The sequence below is a fragment of the Camelina sativa genome, chromosome 12 (genome assembly GCF_030686135.1).
Source record: "Camelina sativa cultivar CO46 ecotype springtype chromosome 12, ASM3068613v1".
Taxonomy (NCBI): domain Eukaryota; kingdom Viridiplantae; phylum Streptophyta; class Magnoliopsida; order Brassicales; family Brassicaceae; genus Camelina; species Camelina sativa.
The window spans coordinates 28942067-28952008 of NC_141891.1; the positions used below are offsets into that span (position 1 = coordinate 28942067).

At 41.9% G+C, this 9942-nt stretch overlaps 1 pseudogene; it reads right to left on the reverse strand.

Annotated features, from left to right (window-relative positions):
- Positions 1-3034: 3034 nt before the first annotated feature.
- Positions 3035-7836, reverse strand: LOC109126442 (uncharacterized; annotated as a pseudogene).
- Positions 7837-9942: the final 2106 nt, after the last annotated feature.

Below are 9942 nucleotides of genomic sequence, written 5' to 3' on the forward strand. Positions count from 1 at the left end.
TCTCATATCAATTTATTTTCCTAAAGTATTAATTCTAGATGGCCAATCAAGGATTAATATGAAGAACAACCTAAGATGAAGATCTAGATAGATAATGAATCCTAAATAATCAGATCTAATAATTCATAAAATCCCTATGAAAAACCCTGAACCTAACAAGCAAACTACTCAGACATAATCAATGAAGAACAAGACATGATTCTGAATAATAAGCAATAGAGATTAAAAGAGTAAGAAATGAGTTTAAGAATTTTTCTCTACAAAGCAGATCTGATCTTTCTCTCTTCAAAAGCTCTCAAAAATCTCTCAGGGTTGCAAGAAAAATAAAACTTGCTAGAATACAACTTTTTTGGGTTTGCAAAAACCTAAAAACTATATATATGTCCTAAAACACGTCAGGGACTAATCTTGCAAATATGGAAAACTTTGGGCAACTTTGTAAAACTTCCAAATTTGGCTCTCTCGTCGGTTTGGACTGGGTGTCGATCGATGCTAAGGCAGTGTCGATTGACACCATCTCCTCTGATCGATTCCAAGTTGATTTCTTGCGGATTATTGCTCCAAACTGATCCAAATTGCTCCACTTTGCTCCTTCCATGCTAAAAACCTGTAAAGACTCAAAAAAAATCTAGAAACAAATGAAAAGACACTAAAAGACTCCTTATATCATGGTTAAAAACCATAAAAACCATGATATATCAACTCCCCCAGACTTAGCCTTTGCTTGCCCTCAAGCAAAACATAAGCTTAGACATGTGAAAGAGGTTTGAAAACAGGGAACTCACTCAATTGCATGATGATTCTTATTCACACTCTTCATTTTCCTGACTCAAGAACTTACTTCTTATACTCAACCATGATAAGCATCAACATTCCTTACTCAAATCCCACAATCCCTTGGAATCTCTGAAATCTCTATTGTCATCTCATTAGTCTATAATAAAGCACAAATAAGGTGGATTCTTACCTTGGGTGTATTGATCAGTGGCATGTGGACTCTCTTCAGGCCAAGACATTCTTCTTACATCTCCTTTCCTCTCCCTTTTCTCACTTCCATTCTTTTTTTTTTCTTTTTTTTTTCAAAGGTGTAAGCGAATACCGGGGTCATCGGTAATTTACCTACCCCTTGCTTCCAAGCTTTGTGTGATCATTTGACTCAAGAGTAGAATAATGAGGTCACTGGTAATTTACCTACCTCTCTAAACTGATCAAAATCATCTCATCTTTTATTCTCTTTTTCTGATTTTTCTCTTTTTTTTTTTAAAGCACTGAAGGGAAGAGAGAGGGGAGACATACTTTGAAAAATTGCATTGTCTTGTATGGCCTGAAGAAGAAGTCTAGTCCACTGATTTCCAACCCCAAAGTAAGAGATTAAGTCCGGTTAAAATCCTGATAAAAGTTGAGACAACGTTAGATCAATCAGATATCCATTGAATAAGGGCTTTCAGGATTGTTGATAAGGCTCATAGTCTTTCTAAGCTTTAGTTCTGAGATCAAGCATAAACAAGTAATCATTAGAGTGTTAGCCAAATAAGATAAATCATTAGTCAAGATCATAATTCTCAAAGATGAAAAGAAAAATTTTGAAAAATTTGACTCAAACTTTATGGTTTTGACTGACACAACTGAAACTCAAAAACAGAAAACATAGTTAGTAGATAACCTCCCCTAGACTTAAACAACACTGTCCCCAGTGTTATCAAGTAAGAGGGAAGCAAAAATAAAAATAAAAAATAAAATAAAAAGAAAAGCCTACCAGTGGGTTGCCTCCCACTAAGCGCTTGTTTTCAGTCATTAGCTTGACTGTATTGGAGCTCAGGCATCCGAAGGAGCAGAACATGGCATTGAAGTCCTTTTCATCCAAGGTGGTGTATAAGCTTTAGGTGCATGAGGCTTGCCAAGGATGTAAGGAACAGGACCAGGGCGGGGTTTAGGGATATGTTTGCTTCTCTTATGTCCTGCAAAATCATCAACAGAAGAAACAAGCACTCTACGGTAATCTCTTGGCTTGGTTAACTGCAAAACAGTTTTTCTCTCTTTCAAATTCTTGTTAATGATAGGAGTAGGATTAGGTGCAGAAAGAGGTGTACCTTTGCCTTACCTGAGGACTCTGGAGGGTGGAATGGGAGACTTTCTGTTTGGGAACAGGTTTATGTCTTGGAGCTTCAACTTTGGACAAGCTTTGTCTTGGATGTGGAGGGGTGTTGATCGATGCCTCCTTGTTGGTGTCGATCGACACTGAGCCTGATGCCCGTGTTGTAGAAACTTTTTCAACAGAAAAAGTCTGTCCATCAATAGTAGGAGCTCTCCTCAGCTTATCCATCTCAAAGTTCATACTCAAACCATCCACATTCAGTTCTATGTATCCCTTCTGCATATCAATGACTGCACCAGCTGTAGTCAAGAAAGATCTTCCTAAGATGAGAGGATCTTTAGGCTCTGTATCATACTTCCGCACCATAAAGTGATAGACTCCTGGAGAGGAATCTGCTCCCAAGAACACACTTGCAAGGCTTTGAAGGAGATGGATCGGACTGATGAAGATCAAGAGACCGAAGATGCAATAGATCGGAAAAATGGAAGGTGAAGGGGGTTGATTATGCAGCGGATTGAAAGAGATGGAATGGTGAAATGATGCAGCGGATAGAAAAGGGGATTGAAGTGAACTTCCAAGAGAGATGAAAATCTCTTAGACTTCAGGCTCGAATTCAACTTAGATATGACACACTAAGAAGAAGACAAGTTGAAAAGATATTACACACTTCTCAGATCAAACAAGTAAAAGAAAGGTTTTTGATTAAAATGTTTGATGAGAAAGAAAAGAGAGATACAAGGTCTTTAAATAGAAGAAGGGGAACGAAGGAGAAGGATCTAGAAGAGAAGAGGTCGAGCTCATGCAATAGTCCACACTCATGCAAGCTCATGCACAAAGTCTTGGAAATTACAAAGCAATAAATGCAAAGAGATAGAAAGAAAATGGGCCAAGGCCTTTGTGGGGAACCTTGGACCACGAATTGGGCTGGTAAAGGGGGCTTGAAAATGTTACTTAGGCCTCATTAAAAACCTTGTCAAGAAAACCCAATGGGACAAAACTTGACCAAGGGAAAAAGAGCACCAAAGCAACATTTTACCCTTTACCGAGCACCTTGAGCTGTGAGCAGCGTCATAGTGGTTTGAGCCATGTCTTCTTGGTTCTTGTCCAGCTCCTTGATTAGTCCACTGATAGCTTGGTTGAACCTCTTAGACCGTGACCTTGTTATAGGACCCGCCGGAATGATTAGTGCATCCTCCGCTGCTTCTGCTGGTACAAGCTGCTCCTCCGGTGCTTCCTCTGGTTCAAGCTGCTCCTCCGGTGCTTCCTCTGGTTCAAGTTGCTCCTCATGTTCGTGTGGTTGAGTGGAGCTGTCCATGGTATCATCATCCTCTCCCACTTGAAAAGGATTTGACCTCAAATCCGAATTATCTGCACAATAAGGAAGAAGATCAGAAACGTTGAAACTGCCACTAACTTTGTACTTACCTTGGAGGTCGAGTTGGTAGGCATTGTTGTTGATTCTTTTGAGCACTGTGAATGGTCCATCCATCCTCGGCATTAGCTTGGATGCTCGCTCCTCCGGGAAACGCTCCTTCCGAAGATGAACCCACACTTGATCACCCTCATTGAAGATGACCTCTCTACGCCCTTTGTTTGCATATTTCTCATACAGCTTCGTCCGGGCCTCCAAATTCTCCTTAGCTTTTTTGTGAACCTGTTTAACTAAATCGGCCTTTTTCTTGCCATCAAGACTTGTTCTCACACTCAAAGGTAAAGGCATTAGATCCAAAGGAGAAGTGGGGTTGAACCCATAAACAATTTCAAATGGAGAAAACTTAGTCGCAGAATGTATAGAATGATTATAAGCAAATTCTACATGCGGCAAGCAATCCTCCCAAGTCTTAAGGTTCTTCTTGATAAGCACACGCAACAATGTGGACAAGGTTCGATTCACAACCTCAGTTTGCCCATCTGTTTGCGGATGACATGTAGTAGAGAAAAGCAATCTAGTTCCTAACTTAGACCACAAAGTTTTCCAAAAATAACTAAGGAACTTAGTATCACGGTCAGAAACTATAGTCTTAGGTATGCCATGCAAACGAACAACTTCCTTAAAGAACAAGCTAGCAACATGAGATGCATCATCAGTTTTATGACAAGGAATGAAATGCGCCATTTTAGAAAAGCTATCAACCACCACAAAAATAGAATCCTTACCAGCCCTAGTCCTAGGCAATCCAACCACAAAATCCATAGATATATCAGTCCAAGGATGCAAAGGAATAGGTAAAGGGGTATACAAACCATGGGATTGAACCTTAGCCTTAGCTTGTTTACAAGTCGCACACCGTTCGCAAAGTCGTTCAACATCTCGTTTCATGTGCGGCCAGTGGAAATGTTCTTGCATCACCTTATAAGTCTTAGCAACTCCAAAGTGACCCATTAGACCACCTCCATGTGCTTCCCTTAAAAATAATTCTCTCAAAGAAGAGTGAGGCACACAAAGTTTATTTTCAAAGAACAAGTAACCCTCATGGCGATAATATTTCCCAAAAGCAAACTTCTCACAAGATTGAAATATTTTGCTAAAATCAGAATTATCAGCATACAAGTCCTTTATTTGCTCAAAACCAAGCAATCTTGCATCCAAAGAAGTAAGCAAAACATACCTGCGAGATAATGCGTTGGCAACAACATTATCCTTACCTTTTTTGTACTTGATAACATACGGAAATGTTTCAATGAATTCGACCCATCGCGCATGACGTTTGTTGAGCTTTTGTTGACCCTTGAGGTGCTTAAGAGACTCGCGGTCAGTATGAATGACAAACTCCTTCGGCCAGAGATAGTGTTGCCACGTTTGTAGGGCTCGGACCAAAGCGTAAAGCTCTTTGTCGTAGGTCGGATAATTGAGTGTAGCTCCTCCAAGTTTCTCACTGAAGAAAGCTATGGGCTTATGATCCTGCATCAAAACAGCTCCAATACCTATGCCCGAGGCATCACACTCAATCTCAAAAGTTTTCATAAAATTTGGAAGAATTAAAACAGGGGAGTTAGTAAGCTTCTCTTTCAAGGCCTGGAAGGCATTTTCCTGTGCAGCTTCCCATTTGAAACCAACGTCCTTTTTAATCACTTCCGTGAGTGGGGCGGCAATAGTGCTGAAGTCCTTGACAAACCGTCAGTAGAACCCTGCTAAGCCGTGAAAACTTCTCACCTCGCTCACATTTGTGGGACTTGGCCAATCTTTGATTGCCTTGACTTTCTCCTCATCAACCTTGATTCCATCTGCACTCACAACAAAGCCTAGGAAAACAAGATTATCTGTGCAAAAGGTGCACTTCTTATAGTTCGCATAAAACTTTTCCTTGCGAAGCAAATCCAAAACAAGTCTAAGATGCATGACATGATCTTCTAAGTTCTTGCTATAAACCAAAATGTCATCAAAATAGACTACAAATACACCAATATGCTTCCTAAGGACATGATTCATCAATCTCATGAAGGTGCTAGGCGCATTAGTTAACCCAAACGGCATGACTAACCATTCATATAACCCTTGTTTGGTTTTAAAAGTCGTTTTCCACTCATCACCTTCTTTCATACGGATTTGATGATATCCACTTTTGAGATCAATCTTAGAAAAGATGCTAGAGCCATGCAATTCATCAAGCATATCATCTAATCTAGGGATAGGATGGCGATACTTAACCGTTATATTGTTGATTGCTCGGCAGTCCACGCACATTCGCCAACTCCCATCTTTCTTTGGTACTAGCAACACTGGAACGGCACATGGACTCATGCTTTCTCGAATATGTCCTTTGTCCATCAGCTCGTTCACTTGTCTTTCAAGCTCCTTTGTTTCGGTTGGGTTGGTGCGATAGGCTGGTCGGTTCGGTAGAGCGGCTCCCGGCACAAAGTCGATTTGATGTTCGATCCCTCGGATTGGTGGCAGACCAATGGGATTATCCTCTGGAAACACATCACTATATTCTTGCAAAACCAACTCAACTTTACTCGGTAGCACCAGTTCGGGGTTAGTAGAACAAGCAAGAGTTTCTTTATAAACAAATAGCAAACTATTATGACTTACCTTGCTCTTACCCTTGTTATCGGTTGGTTTAGTTTGTTTGGCGGTTCGTTGTTTCATGCTAAGCTGATCTAGATAGACCTCATGCGGCGTCATGGGAATGAGAGTCGTCTTGCGGCCATTGTGTTCAAAGGTGTGTCGGTTGGTGAAGCCATCATGGTGAACTTGTCGGTCTGATTGCCATGGACGTCCAAGAAGAATGTGGCTAGCGTCCATCGGAATTATGTCACACATGATTTCGTCCTGATACTTACCAATTGAAAGCAGCACCTTGACTTGCTCCTTGACGGACATCTCACCTTTTTCGTTGAGCCATTGAAGCGCATATGGTTTTGGATGTTTGAGAATTTCTAAGCCAAGCGTTTCCACCATAGTCCTGCTTGCAACATTAGTACAACTTCCACCATCAATAATCAAACTACATACCTTGTCTTTGACAATACATCGCGTGTGGAACAAGTTTTCTCTTTGCGCTTGCTCCTTTGACTTGGTTAGAACAATCAACGATCTCCTAGCAACAAGCAGCTCTCCTTTAGCTGGGGCTTCCAAACCCTCTTCCACAGAGTCGTTTTCCGAACGCTCTTCTTCAGACTCCACCTCGCCATTATCCTTAAGAACCATGATCCTTTTGTTGACACATTTGCTTGCGTAATGTCCAAGTCCTTGACACTTAAAGCAACGAATATCCCTTGTCCTTGTGATCACTTCCTTACCCTTACCTTTCGGGTCTGACTCAAATGGCTTTGGCTTGACGAATGGCTTGTAGTCCTTCCGGTAGCCGGGCTTGTCCTCCTTTTGATAACTTGACTTACCTGAGCTGTAGCTGGTCTTAGCGGTACTGTAGCTGGATCGAGAGTTCTTCCTCTTGATTTGCTGTTCGAACATGACTGCTTTGTGAAGCATCTCCTCAATTTCCACATAATGCTGGGTTTCTAGACGGTCTTGGATTTCGCGGTTGAGACCTCCCATGAATCGCGACATCATAGTTTCTCCATCTTCATGAACATCAGCTCTTAGCAATAGGGTTTCCATTTCCTTGAAGTACTCTTCGACAGTCTTGCTTCCTTGAACTAAGTTCCTCAATCGTTGATGAAGATCGCGATGATAATAACTCGGCACAAATCTCCTTTGCATGACGGTTTTCAGCTGGTTCCATGTATCGATCGGCATGTCTCCGGTACGTCTGCGGCTGGTAACAAGCTGATCCCACCAACTTAGAGCATAGTCGTAGAACTCGGTTGCGGCCAGTTTAACTTTGTTGACCTCGGTGACCTCTTGACAAACAAACACTAATTCGATTTTCTGTTCCCACTCCAAGTAGGTATCCGGGTTGCTGGTTCCGTGAAAGGCTGGGATCTTGCACTTAAGACCTCCTAACGGATCTCTTGGTACTAGACGTTCACGTCGACGCCTCCGCTGACTGCTGTGTGAAGAACCGTGGCTATAGTACTGCCTGGTTTTGTCGTCTTGCCTTGGTCCCTCCTGGTTCTGCCTTTGACGCTGATTTGCTTCCGGGTTTGGTTGATTCAAGTGTAGAGTGCCAAGTCTAGCATCAAGCATGGTTGTCATAGCTGCGGTGACTGACTTAAGGATCTTCCTTTCAAGACTAGATGTAGATGACTCTTCCTCTTCTGATGTCACCATGGTACCTGAAAAGAAAAACAAAGATCCACCAGTAAATAGTTCTAAAAACACGTAAATGAAAACAGATCTGGGAAAAATATGAAAACGAATCCAAAAATTCTCAAATCAATTTTTAAAAATACTAGACTCGTTCCTGGTTCTAAAACAGTTGAGTTTATAATTTTTGAACGAGTAAAACATTTTATACAATTCTCGCAAGATAAATGACAGATCTGAAAATAAGAGAGAAGTGACGATTGGAATTCAAAACCTGGTTGCAGAGTGGTTGCTCTGATACCACATGATAGACTCCTGGAGAGGAATCTGCTCCCAAGAACACACTTGCAAGGCTTTGAAGGAGATGGATCGGACTGATGAAGATCAAGAGACCGAAGATGCAATAGATCGGACAAATGGAAGGTGAAGGGGGTTGATTATGCAGCGGATTGAAAGAGATGGAATGGTGAAATGATGCAGCGGATAGAAAAAGGGATTGAAGTGAACTTCCAAGAGAGAAGAAAATCTCTTAGACTTCAGGCTCGAATTCAACTTAGATATGACACACTAAGAAGAAGACAAGTTGAGAAGATATTACACACTTCTCAGATCAAACAAGTAAAAGAAAGGTTTTTTATTAAAATGTTTGATGAGAAAGAAAAGAGAGATACAAGGTCTTTAAATAGAAGAAGGGGAACGAAGGAGAAGGATCTAGAAGAGAAGAGGTCGAGCTCATGCAAGAGTCCACACTCATGCAAGCTCATGCACAAAGTCTTGGAAATTACAAAGCAATAAATGCAAAGAGATAGAAAGAAAATGGGCCAAGGCCTTTGTGGGGAACCTTGGACCACGAATTGGGCTGGTAAAGGGGGCTTGAAAATGTTACTTAGGCCTCATTAAAAACCTTGTCAAGAAAACCCAATGGGACAAAACTTAACCAAGGGAAAAAGAGCACCAAAGCAACATTTTACCCTTTACCGAGCACCTTGAGCTGTGAGCAACATCATAGTGGTTTGAGCCATGTCTTCTTGGTTCTTGTCCAGCTCCTTGAGTAGTCCACTGATAGCTTGGTTGAACCTCTTGGACCGTGACCTTGTTATAGGACCCGCCGGAACGATTAGTGCATCCTCCGCTGCTTCTGCTCGTACAAGCTGCTCCTCCGGTGCTTCCTCTGGTTCAAGCTGCTCCTCCGGTGCTTCCTCTGGTTCAAGCTGCTCCTCATGTTCGTGTGGTTGAGTGGAGCTGTCCATGGTCTCATCATAAAGTCAGTGGGAATCATGAAGTTGCCAACCTTAATTGGAATATCCTCTAAAACACCTTCACAAATTCTTCGGGAGCGATCAGCCAAGATAAGAGAAATCTGAGTTGGCTTGAATTCTGTCATCCCAAGTCTCACAGCAACAGAATGTGGCATCAAGTTGATGCTAGAGCCAAGGTCACAAAGTGAGTGAGAAAACCTTCCTGCGGAGATTGAACAATCAAAACAAAGCTTCCAGGATCTGGTAACTTCTCCGCAGTCTTACATTGAATGATTGCACTCACTTCCTTAGAGACAACCACCTCCTGCTTTCTCTCCTTCTTCCTCTGAACAGGCTGGTTCAATAGAATTGCACTGACATCCTTAGTAAGCAGTGCTCCTTCCTCAGGGCTCAAACCATTTGATACCATTCTCTTGACATAGCGCCTATGTGGTGGTGAAAGCTTTACTGCATCAATTAAAGGCATCTCAATCATCACCTTGTCCATCATTGCTTTGCATCTAGCTTCCTCCATCTCTTGCTTAGACTTTCTTGGCTTGGGAAAAGGAACCTTAGGCTTGTAGACCCTTTCAGCAGCTGGAACCTGAGATTTTGCAGTTTCTGGATTCGTCTGAGAGGAGTGTCGACCGACACCCAGGTGGTGTTGATCGACACCATCATCTGAAACCGAGAGATTGGTCGATTTCTCTTCTTTTTCTGCAGAAGCAATTTCACCATCATCTTCATCTCTCACTGATATGGCATTGCAAGCATGTCTGGGGTTTGAATCAGTTCTTGCTGGAAGAACACTCTCTTGTCGTTTAACAGACCCAACAGTCTGTGCAACTTGAATCTCCAGCTTCTTAACATGAACATTCAATGCATCAATCTTCCCATTCAGCTCAGTGTAGACATTGTCAATCTCCCCATTGAATGTCACTGTCAATTGCTCCTGTCCT